The sequence below is a fragment of the Danio rerio genome, chromosome 11 (assembly GCF_052040795.2).
Source record: "Danio rerio strain M-AB ecotype USA chromosome 11, GRCz13ab, whole genome shotgun sequence".
Classification (NCBI taxonomy): domain Eukaryota; kingdom Metazoa; phylum Chordata; class Actinopteri; order Cypriniformes; family Danionidae; genus Danio; species Danio rerio.
The window spans coordinates 34964835-34985205 of record NC_141031.1 but is presented as its reverse complement, the minus strand read 5'-3'; positions in this window follow the sequence as shown (position 1 = coordinate 34985205).

Here is a 20371-nt window from a genome sequence, read left to right as displayed (position 1 = left end):
TACACGTTTCCTTCTCTTGTTTTTCCACCTCACCTTAGCATTGCGATCCAGGGGTAATTAGAAGCTCATTGTAGCATTAACTCCTCACCAGCGATCCTCTACTGAAGCATGAATGCTCATGCACGGGTGCGTGTCAAGATGTATACAACCTGTTAAAACATAAAAAACTAAATGAGAATTCCAGACTGCAAAGAAATATCTGCTTAACTCGAGAAAATGTGAATACCACAGCCTTGAATGCAGAGATTATGTGCTGTAGTGAATACGACATGTTTCGTATGTTCTAATGCCGGATGAAACCCTTGTAATAACCGTGTGGTAAGCAATATTTCAAAAGCATCAACTATGCTGTAGTGCTGATAGTGCATTTACCAGACAGCTGAAAATACTCTCCTGTTACAAAGCAATGTTGACTGCCGTAGACATGTATGGTTATGCATATTAATGAGGCAGATTTGTTTATTCATCTCTTGTTTTACATAGAGAAAGTGAGCGAGAGGATTTGGAAAATGACACTCGGGGTTTATAAATTAGATCAGACATCTTTGAGACTTGTTTTTCTAAAACTAGCCCCATGGCCTGCTCTTTCCTCTCCATCTTAATTCCTCCTCATTAAGCAACTGTTTCTCTGTGCATGTTTGAGAAGGAAATCTGCAATGTGTGTTTTGATTTTACGTGTCTACTCTTGCTTTTGAGTGGCGTGTCGATACTCTCTCTGTGCGTTTTCACTAATCCAGGGCTCTTGGCGAATTACGTCTGTTAAATATTAAAAGAGTATCTATAACTTTGGGGCAAGTGGAGGAGGTGCTGCTGTGATTTGATTTGCAGTTTGTCAAAGTGACTGTTATTTAGATGTCGGAGCCATAACCGGTGGCAAACAACAGCTTCCGAGGACTTGTTTCGTTCTCTGAACTGTTGCTCGGCTTCTGCTTGCAGGAATAAAACACAGCATGGCTTTCTTCTCCATGCTCTGCTAATGAGAAGTTTCTCTCTGCACTGTTTTTTTTTTTTTTTATATGTCACTTTTCAGTTGTTTAATAAATATAATGCAGCAAGGCTACACAAGTACCAAGATATTTCAAACTCTTCAGGTTTGTGCGACTCTAATAGCAGTGACATGTTTTTTGCAGGGTGTAAACAACAGCATTCAGATGCCCTGTGTTAGAATGAATGTGGCTGGGAAACGAATCTTTGAAATGGAAACACTTCTGATTAAAGGCATAAGTGAGAGTTAGGCAAAAATAAAAATGCTCTCCAATTCAATCTCTGTTGTTCTGTGGAATACAAAATGATACGTTTTAAAGAATATGCATCTCTTTTCCATACAAAAAAAAAAAAAAAAAAAAGACAGAAACAAAATCTTTGCTCTAGGGTCCTATGATTTCTGTCAGGCAAAAAACACTGGTGGAACTCAGTGTTTTATATGAGAAAACTTTTGTCATCCCAGCGGGTACCTTCATGTCAAAACAACATCAATTTGAAGTCAAAAACCTTGACGCCAAATTCACTTTCACACATAGATGCTCTTATGACCACAAAATAATGACAAAATGTATTAAAAGTTTGAAAAAGTACTAAAGTTATATTCATCAAAAAGATTCAATTTCAAATGATAAACTTACACCACATTTTGCATTCCTACAATGCATGTAAACTAGGGCTGTTTCTCAATACCAAATACGAAAAGTTCAGACTTGCGTCCTTGGAAGTTTAGACTTGATAAGTTCAACCTTGGAAGAATGAAATACAGAGGACGCGAGGACACAAGTTAAGTACTTCTTCAAATGGAACGGCACTGTACTTTTTAACGTCACTTACCTCACAATGGATTCATCGGTTTCACTGTACATTAACAATAAATTGATTTAATTATATAAAACATGGGCCTTTAATTAATAGTATATTAATTATATAAATGAACATTTTTTATTTAAGAAAATATAAACGTAAACAACCATAAATGTGAAGTGAAATGGGTTATTATACACAGACTCGTGTCTTCCATTATCAGATTTAATAAACTACAATGGTAATTATACAAGTATAAAGTACAAGACGTAATAAGAAATAAAGATAACATTAAGCAATTTGGTAAACAAAGACAAACAGCGTAAAACAATTAAAGACAATTATAAAATGTAACAAATAAATGTAAAAAATACACCTGAGAACAAATAAAAGATTTAAAAAACCAAAGACTGTTCGTTAGATATGCACAAGATGTATTAAATATCATGTTTTAACTACAATGGAGAGATGCGCTCCAGCGGTACATCCGTGATGGACTGGCCCATGTAAAGCTGCTCTCGGCGAGGGAGGTGATGACAACGCTCCCGCTGACAGGCTGGGGGTCAGAGGCACATCGCCAAAGACACGCTATCTTTAGAAATAAACTGCCAATTCAAGTTTAAAACAACTGCGTTCTCGTCTGAAAAACTCTTAAAACTTTATTTTGTGACACAACAGAGGAGTATTTTTAAAACTGTGCAGGTTTTCCCCTACACCATTAGCTTTCACTGGTTACGCTGCAATGCATTCTGGGATAGCGGTGCTTTGCAAGTTCGCACAAGTCAGCTCTCTATGCATCCTTGGCAAAAGGGGCAGAGCAAGTACACATCCGGGAATTTTATCTGTGCTTGGCAAGATGTGAACTTTGATTTGGAACAGTACTTCAGTGACAGTTGATGACATTTCACAAGGACACAAGAACACAAGTACAGACAGGAACGCATATTGAGAAACAACCTAGCTTGCTGTCAAAACCACATCAAATTGCTGATCACACCAAACACAATTTTACGTTCCAAAATCGTGAGGTGCATCTTACGGACTTTTGTTTTTGACATTTTTATGTCAATTGGTGTTGCTGTTGATCTAAATATAATTTTAAAATATAAGAATATTGTAATATTCAAGATTTGTAAAGTCATACAGCACTGGATAACTCCAAACAGCAACCACTTCTCTCCTCAAACTTCAAAGTCTCCATAGTTGTCTCAGCAACATAAACACTGCAGGCGCCTCAACGGAAACCTGCTTTCATTTGATTGGAGAATGAAAAAGACGTGACTGACGTAACATAATTTTTCCACTCAGAGTTGACTTTTTTTTAACTGTTTATGGTAAATCTGTTGATATTATTGGGCACGTTTAATATACACAAATGTAAATGGTCAGAGAGGAAGGCTAACATCTTCCATTTTAAGTCTGATTTAAAAATTTATTTTGATACTCAAACCAGCAACCAGAACTATGAATATACTCAAAAAGCTAAACTCCTCTTCCCTATGGTAAATGTTGTATACCCGTTCTTGTTCTTTGTTTTATTTTTTCTTTCTCTCCTTCTTTTTTTTTTGTTTTATGTTACTTTGTTTACACATGTTATGCTAAAATGTGTTATATTGTAAGACCTGTTATGGATTTGACTGGAAATGTTCAGCAAATACAATAAAACATTTTTAAGAAGACTTTTTTTTTTAACTACGAGCGCACAGCGCGCAACAGCAAAAACGCAAGGCACAGCAGGAGGTTAAAACGCGAGGCGTGCAGGGCACATAAGCAGCGCGCACAATGCTCGTGGCCATTAGTAAAACATTCAAAAAAAGGTGGGGCCGATCACACAGAACGTATTTTTTGAACTGATAGGGACCTTTTTTGAATGCTTTACTAATGGCTGCGAGTAATTTGTGTGCTGCTTATGCGCCCTGCGCGAGTCAATTCTGAGCAGAAAAGTGTGTTACGTCAGTAGTGTCTTTTTAATTTTCCAATCAAATGAAAGCAGAGGTGGGGTTTCAGTTGAGGTGCCTACAGTGGCTGGCTGTGTCCAAAATCGTATACTTCCATAATATATAGTATGCCCAAATCAGTATGCGAGTCAAGTAGTATCTCTGAATTCATAGAAATCGAAAATCAGTATGCGAAAAATACCCGTGTGACCTACTACATCCTGCGAGATTCTAAAGTGCGCTATCCCATAATGCCCCGTGAAAGAATTTAGGAATGGGAGTGAAGTGACAACTCAAAAGGGTAGGTCACGTGATCATGACACAATGGCAGATGTAGTACAGTACATCCAAATTCCAATCATACTACTCACATTCATACTGTAAAGATTGTATTTTTCTAACGTTTCTAACGTTTTCTAAGTTTAAATTCAAGTGCAGTACCTATTGAGTAGTAGGGGCTTTCTGACAAAAATAGGCATGAAAAACATCTTCGATTTATCTCCGAGCCCTTCCATTGAGCCTCTCATTTGCAGCCGCTCAGTCTGAAAACAGTATTGACCATACTGAGAGATGTATCTCAGTCACTTTTGATGAGTATGAAAAGTCTTTCATCAGTATTAACTGTGAAGATGTCTTATGCAGAGGTTAAACGCAAGTTAATTAGACTAACACGATGAGTAGATGTACACTCATTCCATCCTACAAGATGTGCATGAGACAGCGCAGTAGAAAACAGTGAGGTAATACAACCTCTTTTTTCTTTTTTTACAAGCTCTCTCATTCTCAGTCTGAAGCTTTAACACAAGGTCAAAGAGTCAACACTATTTCTTCTCCACATTACATCACACCGTCATCTCAGAAGACACGAAGAGAGAGAGAGAGAAGTGAAGGAAATGAGGGAGGGTAGAGCGAGACACGTACCTATATTCGACACCATGTTCAGAGACGCGTCCAGGCTTGCTTAACACGGTGCCAATTCATCCGAAAGAATATCCTGATCTGCTGGAACTAGAAGCAGACAGGATTTTTTTCATTTTCTGTCTTCTACATTTCGTTTCTTGTCAGATTCTGTGATATAACCCTGGTGAGATCATTGATATAAAACAAAACTGTGCGACATCAATATAGGCCATGCACACACTGCAGCTAAATCTAGATATTAGTGCTTACTCCGGTCCTCTTCACACACATTTCTGTAATTTACTGCATTGAAAAAGACAAAGAACAACCCAAAACTTAGATCATATTTACAAAAACTATGTGCAGTGTGTTGAACATCTTCCTGTAGGTCTTGCCACATTAGTGTTGCCAAATCATGACAGAAATAAATACAGTAAATAAAGCCTAAAATGCTAATAATTTATCTTATAAGGTGCATGAGAAGATAAAATGATCTGCCTGGGGTTGTGACGAGATCTCGTAAGACTAAATCACGATGAGATTTCTCGAGGTGAAAAGTTGTCCCGTGAGTTGTGATGTTATGATGGAGCGTGAAAATGAATTTAGCACTTAAGATAGGAGGCAAGATTGGAATAGAACCGCAAATCTATTGCTTTGCAGACACTTGGCAACCCTGGCTGCCTGTGTTGCATGTCGCGGTTGACGTAACTGCTTTTTCCAAACTGAAGTTTTCCTTTTCATTCGTGGTGCGATATCAAATTACAAAAGGCCTCTCCTTACTTCATACTCTCATTCAGGAGCTCAGAGTTTGTCCAGTCAGTAGAGTTAACAATGTTTTGCAGTCTTTGCATGTCCTGTATTCCATAATTCATAAAAAAGGGAGTAAAATAACATTCATTACAAGTTAAATAAAAAAAACACCTCGAGATCTCTTTCTTACTAAACATTACTTATTACTTATTAAACTTATTATTACTTTTGAATTATACATTTTTTATAATATATTTTGTATATTATATTTTATAAATATAAATTTTAGGCCAATGCTAACAATTATTTTTTATAAGTTTAACATGCAGCTGCAAGAAAACATACAATCTGATGTAAGAGAAGCCATATTTTACTACTGTACTCTTTAAATAGGGAAAACATTTTTCAAGTAACTTTTTTTTTAAATCTTGGACCTAATTCTTGAAAGAAAAAATGACCAATAAAAAGGTGTGAAGCACCAAAAGCAGCCCATAATAAAATTAATTTAAATACTACTTTGGCTATCATTGTAATCCATGAATTTTCAAAGTACTTTTTACAAGAGAGGCTAAAAAATCATGAAGATCTACATAAGTATTATTATTATATAGTTTAAATAAATATAGGTTAGATTTTTTATTAATTAAATGGGCAAATTCTGACTGAGGAAAGTTGAATGTGCTGGCCAGTTCTTTGCCTGATAAATGACTAAAGGCTACAGTTTTTAAATGTAAAACTTTAACATATTCCTATTTTTTTCTGATGATATATGATGCATTACATTTGTAGTAACAAAAGAAATATTTATTCACGTTATTTTATTCTAAATCTTTTGGAAATATCTTTGGTAGATCAAACAGTGTGATTATGATGACCACCCGACAAGCTGATTAAGCTAAAGATAGAGCTTAAAATGACATTAAAATGCAGTAAATCTCACCATTAAATAGAAAATAACAGTAAAAAGGTCCACCTGTTTCACCAGGCTGGCTATGGGTCTGTATACTGAACGAAACGAACACAAGAAAGCCTTTTCTCATTTACATAATATTCTTTTTTGTTCTATAAAAATATGAAAACATCTCTATTTCTCTCTCTCTGTTAAATGGTGCTATCAAATCGAAGTTTCCCAAAAATGGGATTTCAGAGTTGCTAAATTAATAAATTACTGCCCAACTGAGTCTGGTTCTCTCAAGGTTTTTTTTTTTCTTCACTCCCATCAGGTGAAGTTTTTTTTCCCTCTCCGCTGTCGCCACTGCCTCGCATGGTTCAGGATTGGTAGAGCTACACATCGATGAATTTGCTCTTCAGTGTTTGAACTCTCAGTAATGATTAAATCACACTGAACTGAGCTAAACTGAACTGAACTTAAACACTAAAACCTGAACCACACTGTTCCAGTTACTATGACCATTTATGTGAAGCTGCTTTGACACAATCTACATTGTAAAAGCGCTATACAAATAAAGCTGAATTGAATTGAATTGAAATATTTACATTAAAACATTTACTTAATAAATAATTTGGGCTGACTGGAAAAAATCATTTTTAAAAAATCATCAAAGATTAGGAGTTTTGCGTTATATAATGTAAGATACGTTTCAGAAATTTATCCTGGCTAAATAGAGGGGTGAAAAAAAGCCGCTGGCCTAAGAGATAATTACATTTTCCCATTTTGTAACATTTAAAAGAACAAGCGAATTGACATGCTCCTAATTCCATAGCTCCGGTATTAAACAAGGCATTCGCCAACATTGATTGAATAATCACTTTACAACTGATGCGAGGTATTTATCATTGTAGATGATCTGCCATATTCATTCTTTGGCCTGGAACATGATCCCTGGACAGTTTAATTAAAATACGATATAATAATGTGGAACGATCCCCCTTACAACACTAAATGAAGAACACAATGACAGCGCGCTTTAGCGGAACAGTCATCTCTAGAGTTTATCAGGCAATTTTTGTTGTTGTTTCATGAGCGCTGATTGTTTGCATATTACCTTCATAGCCAAAAGTAATTGCCATGAAAAGTCTAAAATGAAGGAAACGGTTTGAAGAGATCTCGCTCAGTAATTAGAGAATGTGTTGAGACTGTTGGTGAGGGCAGGGACCTTCCCCATCATTAAAACACTCACAAACAGGATAATGAATCCCGGAAGAGTCTCCACATGGCTCTGCCCGCCCTGTCGCTGCCACTGCTGCCATGGAGATCAAAGGATGCCACTTTGTACTTGCTCTCTGCTCCAAACACACATCTTTCACTCATTCTCTCCAGCTTTATAAATCATCATTATACTTTTTTGGTACAGTAGATTCAACAACAATAAACGGACTGGAATTTTTTTCACTAAACAAAACATCAATACATTAAGTGGTTACAAGGAACTTTAAATAAGGTCATATAATGTCACTTTGCAGGATGTAACCCAGCAAGCTTTTTTTTTTTTAATGTCTAATAGATGTCTAAAGATAGTCGTCTTGGCTGAAAACAAAGTTAAACTTGAGCTGTCAGTGACAATCTAATAGACGTCTAAGAATAGGCCAAAACTAGACTAGTTATAAAATACACAGAAACAAATGACTGCACATAAAGTCTGTCTAATCTGTCTAGACTAGATATAAAATTAACAGAAACCAATGACTACACAAAGTCTGTCTAATCTGTCTAGACTAGTTAAGTGCTATTTTTATATGTCTATTATTTTCACTGACAGCCCAAGTTTAGCCTTGTTTTAGTCTATTAGACGTCTATTAAACACAAAATTGTTTGCTAAGAAGTCTCTGAAATGTTTCTGTGAAGTTTTAGCTCCAAATACCACACAGATCATTCATTAAAGTCATTTAGAATTATGCACTGTTACCTCTAGTGAGCAAAAACACAGTTTGTGTGTGCGTGTGTGTAGATTTGAATGCAGACAATATGCTGTTCGCATGTTACAACCAATCTGGAATTAACAAAACTGAATAATCTCATGTAGCCAAATTGTCAGAAGAGATCTTTAGCCTTTTTTGGTTGAAGATAGTTTTATATGTAGTAAATGTGCCTTCAGATGTTATCTTAAAGAGTCACGAAACACCAAAACACATTTTTTGAGATATTGACAGTCATATATGTGATCTAAAAACACTTTTAGGACACATATATGTATGCTGAAAAATTGGTTGTTTTTGCGTTGTTGAGAGCAAATTCGTTCTTCCGGTTTAAAAATTGATTTTGAAGCAAGGTCACAGCGATGAGATTATTGCGTAAATTCCAGCGTGGAGATTGGCTCTCTGTACCAGCTGGTACAAATCGACACCGTTGAGTTTTCAGCATTAGTTCATGAGAAAGACTTGGTTCGAACCAATCAGCATGCTCTATTGTGGACGAGATGCAACTTCATTAATATGCATGATAGCTTCGAAGACTTAACCTTTTACAGTGTTCAGAGAGATGCCACATTGTGTTGGCAACCATAATTCAAATTAGAAGAATTGTTTGGAGACATGGATCGTCAGTGTTGCGTTTATAAATGTTGTGCAACAAAGGTTTTGTTTCCATTTCCTTGCGATGAGAGCACAGCACGTGGACCAAAGTATTAAGGATTACAGTGGTCTGCTAACATGCAACAAAACTATATTTGTAAGGAACATTTTTTAAGCAAAAGAGTTTTTCAAATTTGGAAATGCTGAAATCCGCATTTGCCACTCGTCTCTCTTAAAAAAAGATGTGGTTCCAGTTAGTATTGATTGTCCTGACTTGGATTTGTCAAGTATGCAATGTTCTTTGTTTATGTTTATTCAGATGGTAAAGTTAGTTCATATCCTCAGCAGTATTCTTTCAGTTTTTGAAGACATGCCTTAGTTAAAATGATTTAGTTTCTAAGTTTGCAGTAATAACTACAATATTATGAACTAAAAATCCTCCACATCCACACAGCTCTTAGATAAATGTTACTCTCCAAATCGTTGTCTGTTTTCCCCGTCATCTGTGTTTGTGTTGCTGCTGTGAAAGACAGCTGTAGTGCACTTTATAAAACTCCCCTTTTCATGCAAACCCTTTCCTCTTTTGCCACTCCCTCCTAAACAAAGCTGGACTTTAAACAAACCCACTTTCCTGACCTTTTTCAAACTAGAGGTGTGAAAACACACAGCTGAGAGGGAGGACGGGGGTTCATGGCCCTTTAAAATAGTGGCAGATCATGATGTGTTCTGAAGAGCATAAAGGCTAATTGTTTCAAAAGAGGTAAACAAACAAATAAACATACAAATTGAAAAATATGTACTTAAAAAATAAGAAATTAATTTAATATGATTAAATTTTTATTATTATTACATAAACTGGCTGCTGTCTTGAAATGAGTTATAAGTTGTTTTGTAGATATGTGAAAGAGAATTGAATCAAGTGTGGATCAGCCTTCTCTTTCAGACAGACAAACACAGTTCTTTTGTGGGCGATTTTGAGCTTTGTAACTTTTGCAGATCTAATACACAAACAAACTGCTACATAAAACAGAAAACACATCAATATAACCCCTTTATAATGCCTTTAAAGTCTTTTCTGCAAAACACTGTACATTATAATCCCGGCAAATATACCAAAAGATCTGCACCAAAGACAACGCACCAAGCACACAATATCTTTTCAAATAAACACTCTTTACAGTTTAAAAGCTTACTGTATACAAGTATAAAGTGAAATGGTGATCACACTTCTTCCAAGTTCATCTCTTTCAATGTTCCTGTTTCTCCTCACCCTATAAATAAAGGCAAAGAAGCACATCAATTATACAAAGAGCGAGAGCGTTAGCATGTAAGGCTGTTAACTGTCAGTTTCTTCCAGGACCTTGTGATGTTGTGCTCTGTCTGTCATGCTGGCAGCACGTGGCGGCTCGTTGGCCTGGTTCCATCACACGCGCTCCGGGCATCGTCCTTCCTGCACATCATCATGGTGAGGTGACCTTGCAGAGTCAGGGCTTTGAGGGCAAAAAAACCCACCCTGAATTTCCCTGCCAGCACCCCTAACTGCACAGAAACCCCTTCTCGCGGTCTGTGTCCTGCAGGAACATGATTATCTTTCTGTCAGGAAAAAGCATAGAAAAGGACAACCCCCCTCCTCCCCCCAACATCCAGCCTCAGACTTGAGCTTTGCTGACAGCCACTGACTCACACGCCGGACACAGTCCAGTCTATTTATATGCTGTGCTTTCCGAGGTGGTCTTAACAGTTCGCAGACAGTGCGACACTTTCTAGAACTCACTCTATTTGCACTCATTTTCACCTTCGAGTTTCTTTTAACCACATTTGAAGACGGCTAGTCCTTTGAGGACACTTTGTAAGGTCCAAATTACCTTTGTTTTCATGCAGAGGAACATCTGAAGAGATTTTCCCAGAACCAAGACTGGGGATTTTCTCTGCATTTGCATTAGCCAATAATGGGCATTCAGGTTAAAAGGGAGTTTAGAGTTTGCTTCCTTAAACTTCGTTCATTGCCTGAAAGCCCAAAAAAGAGAAAGCTTTTCTTACGGCCTCTATCAGCGATTGAGGCCATCTTCTCTCAAAGGGCTTGTCCTTGAGATAGAAATAGACCTGGAACAGTTGAGAGAAGTGTAGGTGCGGGATTATCACGAATCCAACGCAATCACATTGGAGCTGGTGACTCAGCTGGCCGAAGCCCACAATGGATTTGGTCACCCCTTTACCGCAAGGACACTAGGAATGGACAAAAGTGCCAATTCAAGGTGAAAACCTCTTCTGGAGTCTAGAAAAAGGGTGAGAAGGAACAAGAGAAGGTGCAAGCTCTTTCCATTTTTGGTGAAAAGGATCCGCAAGGCTTGAAGTGAAAGTGATAAGTGAGACAAAAACCCCAGATAGAGAGAAGGTCAGAGTGCTGATCAATTCTAGGGTGGAATATCTGTGAGAAAAGATTTGGGACAACAGACGCAAATAGCGAAAAAGGAGACTCGCCGAGAGAGGAAGAAGATCAGTGCAGCACACTTGCTCAGGATGTCTGGCAGAGCGTGGAGATAGAGATATGGCAAAAAGTGCCAAGCCTTCTGTCTGCCTTTGGCTCCCACATGAACAAAACTCCCTGCAGACTTGTTACAATAGCCGATAAAAGACCTCTTCCAAACCTAGAAGGACTCGGAGTATTATTAGAAAGTGAGTTTTGTTTCCAGGGACATGTATTCGATGGACGCTTGACGATTAAGAAGGGGAGGGAGTGTACGTGTAATGGAGAAAAGGGAGTCTCCAGCAGGAGTCCACTCTGAAAGGCAGTCTCTCTTAATCTGCCGAATGGAGAGAGGTGAGCTACTTCGTTTTGTCGGGAGTAATTTCAACAGGTTTCCTGGATTGAAGTTCTTGTTATGGTAGCAGATGAAGAGGCGACCGCACTGCGCCCCGCAGTAATTAAACATGTTTTCTCACTAGGCAAGGAAAGAAAGAACAGACAATATACTACTCTCAGCCAATAAACAAGCATAATTTCTCATTTTATCTGTTGATTGATACAGAACACAAATCAAGTCTTCTTGAGTCTAGACTGAACCATTTTCCCACATTTATCCCCCTTCTTCATTGCAATTTTAATGTCAATGTACTGAAGTTAAGCTTAAAGTAATTCCAATAAGTTAGTGTGTGTGTGTGTGTGCAATTTCAGTTTCAAAATAAAGGTTATGTAAAAGATCAAGTATTAAAATGCTGAGAAATACTAAATAAAACATACAGTTGTACAGTGAATGGATGGATGAGCAGACAACAATAAATAGGCAGACAGACAAATGGATGAAATGATATTTAGACGGCAAGACACTTGGATAAGTGGATGAACCATAGACTGAGTAAGGAATGAACAGACAAAAAAGACAGACAGACAATGGATGAATGGACAGACAGATTTTCAAAGACATGATGATTTATGAATAGAAGGACAAACAGGATGATGGATTGATGGATACACAAAAAAAGATGGGTGGATACACTGACAGATGCTTGTCACAAGTTATCCAAAGAGAGCAATAACCTGTAATATAATTGTGTATTCAAACCTTGTGATGTTTGTATTTGATCAATATTTTGGAGTAAGCTAGAAGAGTGTGTGAGGTGAAGATGCGTCCTGGTAATCAGAGTTTAACAGTCTTAACTCACATCTGCCTCACTCTCCCCATCTCCAATTAAGCCAGAGCAGACTGCAATCTGCCACACAATATGCTTTGTTTCCCTTTAAATTATACACACAACCGCACAACTGTTCAATAAAGAAACCGCATCTTCCCCTGATCTCGTTTTTTGTTATTGCCTGGAGGAAAGGCTTTGCGATGGCAGCTTGAGATGCATCAATGCATGTTCAAAAACCAACAGATGTCTGTTTCTCTTTCTCTAGTTGGACAGTCTGCGTTCGTCTTGGTTGCTACAGTTAGAGAACAGCCAGACCTTCACATTGTTATTGAGGACCGTCTGTCAAATAGATTCACATCCAACAACCCAGACAGCGAAGAGAATGAAAGACAGAGATCATTGTTGGAAAAGCACACACATACACTACAGTATGTATCATAGTTATGTTGAGCCATTGGAAGCACGATTTAAAAAATAGTTATGCAATGGCACACACGCACTTCTCAACATGAACAAGTGTGTCAGCTGGCAGGCACCTTTAACCTCATTCACTTGACCTTTGTTCTTAAGTTGACCTCACAGCAGGACAAACAATGTCTTCAGGACATTTACAGGAATAGAAGCAATATCTCGGTCATGACTCTTTAATAATATACCCTGTAATTGTAGGAAACCTACTACAGCATTTGGTCATTTGTTTACATTACTATATTTGTTGTATTGCCAAAGCAAATAGAATAACCACATGAGATTAATTCAAGTATATTTGTATGGGTTATAAACAATAACTATAATAAATTGCTATAGTATTTACATGCGTGTAGATACAGTGATGCTTAGAAGAACTAGACAGACAAATAAGTAGGTAGGTGGACGGACAGACAGACAGATAAATGGACAGACAGATAGGCAGATAGATAAATAAATAGACACACTTAGACAGACACAGATAGATAGACATGATGGATGGATGGATGGATGGATGGATAAAGACAGATACTGTATATAGATAGATAGACAGACAGACAGACAGATGATGGATGGATAAACAGACAAATACTGTAGATAGATAGATGGACAGACAGACAGACAGACAGACAGGTGGACAGGCAAACAAACAGATAAAGTGACAGACAGACAGACTGATAGATAGACAGACAGAAAGTTAGGTGGGTGGACAGATAGACAGTTAGGTGGGTGGACAGGCAAACAAACAGATAAAGAGACAGACAGAGACTGTAGACAGACAGACAGACAGACAGACAGATGATGGATGGATAAACAGACAAATACTGTAGATAGACAGACAGACAGATGGACAGGCAAACAAACAGATAAAGAGACAGACAGACAGACAAACTGATAGATAGACAGACAGACAGACAGAAAGACAGACTGATAGATAGACAGACAGACAGACAGAAAGACAGACTGATAGACAGACAGACAGACAGACAGACAGACAGTTAGGTGGGTGGCCAGGCAAACAAACAGATAAAGAGACAGACAGAGACTGTAGACAAACAGACAGACAGACAGATAGACAGACAGACAGACGATGGATGGATAAACAGACAAATACTGTAGATAGATAGACAGACGGACAGACAGACAGATAGATAGATTGACAGACAGACAGACAGACGGACAGATAGACAGACAGAAAGACAGACAGACAGATGATGGATGGATAAACAGACAAATACTGTAGATAAATAGACAGACGGACAGACAGACAGACAGACAGACAGATGATGGATGGATAAACAGACAAATACTGTAGATAAATAGACAGACGGACAGACAGAAAGACAGACAGACAGACAGACAGACAGACAGACAGAACGACTGATCGATCGATCGATCCATAGATAGATAGATAGATAGACAGACAGACGGGTGGGCAGGCAAACAAACAGATAAAGAGACAGACAAACTGACTGATAGACAGACAGACAGACAGACAGACAGACAGTAAGGTGGGTGGCCAGGCAAACAAACAGATAAAGAGACAGACAGAGACTGTAGACAAACAGACAGACAGACAGACAGACGATGGATGGATAAACAGACAAATACTGTAGATAGATAGAAAGACGGACAGACAGACAGATAGATAGATTGACAGACAGACAGACAGACGGACAGATAGACAGACAGAAAGACAGACAGACAGATGATGGATGGATAAACAGACAAATACTGTAGATAAATAGACAGACGGACAGACAGACAGACAGACAGACAGACAGACAGACAGACAGACAGATGATGGATGGATAAACAGACAAATACTGTAGATAAATAGACAGACGGACAGACAGACAGACAGACAGACAGACAGACAGACAGACAGACAGACAGAACGACTGATCGATCGATCGATCCATAGATAGATAGATAGATAGACAGACAGACGGGTGGGCAGGCAAACAAACAGATAAAGAGACAGACAAACTGACTGATAGACAGACAGACAGACAGACAGACAGTAAGGTGGGTGGCCAGGCAAACAAACAGATAAAGAGACAGACAGAGACTGTAGACAAACAGACAGACAGACAGATAGACAGACAGACAGACGATGGATGGATAAACAGACAAATACTGTAGATAGATAGACAGACGGACAGACAGACAGATAGATAGATTGACAGACAGACAGACAGACAGACAGACGGACAGATAGACAGACAGAAAGACAGCCAGACAGATGATGGATGGATAAACAGACAAATACTGTAGATAAATAGACAGACGGACAGACAGACAGACAGACAGACAGACAGATGATGGATGGATAAACAGACAAATACTGTAGATAAATAGACAGACGGACAGACAGACAGACAGACAGACAGACAGATGATGGATGGATAAACAGACAAATACTGTAGATAAATAGACAGACGGACAGACAGACAGACAGACAGACAGATGATGGATGGATAAACAGACAAATACTGTAGATAAATAGACAGACGGACAGACAGACAGACAGACAGAACGACCGATCGATTGATCGATCCATAGATAGATAGATAGATAGACAGACAGACGGGTGGGCAGGCAAACAAACAGATAAAGAGACAGACAAACTGACTGATAGACAGACAGACAGACAGTTAGGTGGGTGGCCAGGCAAACAAACAGATAAAGAGACAGACAGAGACTGTAGACAAACAGACAGACAGACAGACAGACAGACAGATAGACAGACAGACGATGGATGGATAAACAGACAAATACTGTAGATAGATAGACAGACGGACAGACAGACAGATAGATAGATAGATAGATTGACAGACAGACAGACAAACGGACAGATAGACAGACAGAAAGACAGACAGACAGATGATGGATGGATAAACAGACAAATACTGTAGATAAATAGACAGACGGACAGACAGACAGACAGACAGACAGACAGACAGACAGACAGATGATGGATGGATAAACAGACAAATACTGTAGATAAATAGACAGACGGACAGACAGACGGACAGACAGACAGACAGACAGACAGACAGACAGACAGACAGACCGATCGATCCATAGATAGATAGATAGATAGATAGATAGATAGATAGATAGATAGATAGATAGATAGATAGATAGATAGACAGACAGACGGGTGGGCAGGCAAACAAACAGATAAAGAGACAGACAAACTGACTGATAGACAGACAGACAGACAGACAGACAGACAGACAGACAGACAGACAGACAGACAGATAGATAGATAGATAGATAGATAGATAGATAGATAGATAGATAGATAGATAGATAGATAGATAGACAGACAGACAGTTAGGTGGGCGGACAGACAGACAGTTAGGTGGTTGGACAGGCAAACAAACAGATAAAGAGACAGACAGAGACTGTAGACAGAAAGACAGACTGAATAACTAGACAGGAACAATGAATGAAATTTACAAAACAGACTGAACAAGAGAACAAACAATTAATGAAAGAAACGAGTGATCGAATGATAGACCAGATCAACAAAATAAACCATAGAAGAACAGCAAATGAACAAATGACAACATGAATAGATTTTAGACAACAAACAAACAAATGAACACACAACAGACAAACTGATAGAATGAACAAATGATGGATAAAAGAACGCCAGAATGAACAAACAAATGCATAGAAAATAGATGAATAGAATGAATTCATAATGTAACGACCAAACGAAAGCTACATAAGATGAAGAACAAACAAATGAAAAACAATAGATAGAATGGTAGACAAACAAAAAACTAAGAACAAATGAAAAATACACAGAATTAAACACAGAAGAAAAAAACACCATCAGAACAAACAAATGAACAGCAAATAAAATAATAGATGGAGTGATTTAACGATGTCATATACTCGGGCAAGACTACACAGTGAATTTGATATCCTCTGCCTCTCCGGTTTGTCCTATTAAGCAGAGAAAAGGCACCCAGACGAGCTAGGGTGATTTCTTGTGTTCCTGTCTTTTCGGAGTAGGAAGAGCGCAGACGAGCGAGAGAGAATGAGGCAGTTGATAAAAAAATAAAGAGGCAGAGAGCAAAGAACATGGGACACAGAAGCCCTGAACATCCTCTCTCGGGGTTACGCTCGCGGCGGCGGTGGATCATTTAGAGTGAGTCTGTGTCTGATGCTGCTACTGAGGGAACCAGGAAGGCCGTGCTTCATTAGCATTGCCTTTGCTGGAGCTGTCCGTGGTGCTGATCGGAGCTGTGATCCTGCCCGCCGAGAGCCTGATGTTTCGGATGACTAAACGCAAATAAAAAGCGTGAAGAGAGGAATCGGTGTTCCTCGTAAGGCGGACGTGTGACAGGTGCGGCTTTTGGACACGGATGCAAACCGATATGATTTCATTCCGTCTTAAAGGGCAATTCAACCGCACTGTCACGACCCGTTGTTATGATGGGCTTTTATCCTCTGCTAACTGTGGGGTCCATTTAGAGCCACGGGAAGTGTGCTCGCATGCATACAGGGTATTTAAATGGAAATTAGGTGAGGGGATTATTGTCAATTATGTTGTTTTCTGGGTTATTGGCTTCGAAGAATACCTATATGGTCTCTTTTCAGACTCATTCCATTCGACCACTGGGCGATGTTATCCTTTATGTGATCCGTTTGATGAAAGCAACCTGTGGTAGGTTCATGAAAGCCTGAGATCAGCTGCGAAATATAGAGAGGTAAAAACTTGGGGAAGCGTATTAATGCATCATTAGCACGCAAAACTTAATTTTTAGGCTACAATTAGAGAAGGACATCATTAACAAATTTTTTTAGCTTAATAAGGTAATTCAATAAGTGCTTTGCTTTTTTAATAACTAGGTAGTAGTTGGGTTTAGGTATTGGAAATGTATGTTTTATATATACTAATAAACAGCAAATATTTTAATAGTGAGTAGTTAATAAGCCTGTTAATAGTGAGAACTTCTTACTTAAGTGTAAACATTTCCTAATGTAGGTAAAACAGTATGCAGCCTAATAAGGGTACTTGTTCTGAGGTAACATTTTGTAATGTAGCAGTGAATGTTACACACACACACACACACACACACACACACACACACATAAATATATATATATATATATATATATATATATATATACACATACATATATATATACACATATATATACATATATATATATATATATATATATATATATATATATATACACACACATATATATATACATATATATATATATACATATATATATATATATATATATATATATATATATATACATATATATATATTCATATATATATATATATATATATATATATATATATATATATATATATATATATATACACATATATATATACATACATACATTCATATATATATATATATATATATATATATATATATATATATATATATATATATATATATATATATATATATATGGATTAAATTCAGTTATTTCCTTTACATTTTACACACAATACCCCATAATGACAATGTGAATTTTTTATTTATTTATTTATTTTTTTCAAATGAAAAAGCAGAAAAGTCACATGTACACAAGTATTCACAGCCTTTGTCGTGAAGCTCTAAACTGAGCTCAGGTACATTGTTTCCATTTTTGAGATGTTTCAGCAGCTTAGTTGGAGTTCACCTGTGGTAAATTCAGTTGATTGGACATAATTTGAAAAGGAATACACCTGTCTACATAAGGTCCCAGGGTTGACAAAGCATGTCAAAGAACAAACCAAGCATAAAGACAAAGGAAATGTCTGTATCTCTGAGACAGTATTGTCTTGAGGCACAAGGCTAGGAAAGGTTACACAAAAAATTGCTGCTGCTCTGAAAGTTCCAATGAGCACAGTGGCCTCCATCATCCATAAGTGGAGGACTCTTCCTAGAGCTGACCGGCCATCTAAGCTAAGTGATCAGGTGAGAAGGGGCTTGGTCAGGGAGGTGATCAATAACCCGATGGTCACTTTGTCTGAGCTCCAGCGTTCTTTTGTGGAGAGAGGAGAAATTTACAGAAGGACAACCATCTGTGCAGCAATTCACCAACAGACGAAAGCCACTCCTTAAAGGGCACATAAGAGACGAGCAGGAATTGCCAAAAGGCCTCTGAAGGACTTTTAGACCATAAAAAACAACATTCTCTGGTCTGATGAAACTAAAATTGAACTTATTAGAATAACTCTGCTACCCGTTGATCGGATAAGAGAACACGCTGGTATCCAGGGTCTAGCCCTGGATTGGTTTTCCTCTTATCTGAAGAATAGAACCATCTCAGTCGGTTTGGGCTACTCTTGTTCTTCTGCCATACAACTATTGTGTAGGGTTTCACAGGGCTTGATACTGGGTCCTGTATTTTTATTTTTTATTTTGAAAAGCATGGCATAAATTACTATCTATATGCTGGTTCAGATTCTAATGACAATCTGTCATTACTTCCATACATTCCTATGTAAAAAGTCTTGGTGTTATTTCTGACTGAGCTTAAATTTGATTGGCAAATTAATGCTGTTGTTAAATAGTTTTTCTATTTTTGATCTATTGCCAAGTTGAAGTCTGTCCTTTCTTTCAGTGACTTGGAGAAGGTTATTAACGCCTTCATCTCTTCTAGTCTGGATTATTGCAACTGGGTGGGAGTCAGGCCTCTCTCTCTCTCGTCTGCAGCTGATCCAGAACTCAGCTGCCAGGTTTTTAACTGGCACAGAAAAAGGAAAGCATATCACAAATGAACTGGTTTCCCTACACTGATTATTGATCCAGTTGAGAATTCAGTACAAAGTATTGTTGTATTTTTTTTAAATCCCTCCATGGTCTGGCCCCTGAGTATATTTCTGAGCTAATTAATATACATCAACTCCTGAGATGCATCTGCTTTAAATATTGACTCTATTTGAGAGTTCCACGATCACGCTTGAAATGTCAAGGTGATGGAGCTTTTTCAGTAGCAGCTCCAAGACTTTGTAACAGTCTTCCACTCTCCTTAAGAAAATCTCCTACTTAGGAGTCATTTCAGAAGTCACTGAAAACACACTTATTTTTTTTAGCTTTTAATCATGTCTTGTGAGTTTATGTAATCTTCTAAAATACTGATGGTATTTCTGGTACTACATGGTACAACACAAAACTATATTTTACCTTCTTGACCAAATCAAAATCTGGAGGAATAACCTTTATATTTTCAATCACAATAAGTGAAAACCACCATTATGACCAATTGTCGTTTTTTTGAAGAGATTACAGGCAGGTAGCCAGGCAAAAAGAACTTTTTGGAGTTATTCGCTTCATTTTCTATTTAATTATGAAATTTAAATCCTATTTTTAAGTAACACTTTAAGCACTATGTTTGCTGGATTAGCTTGTTGAATAGTCTTCATAACCACAATTTTGTATGTA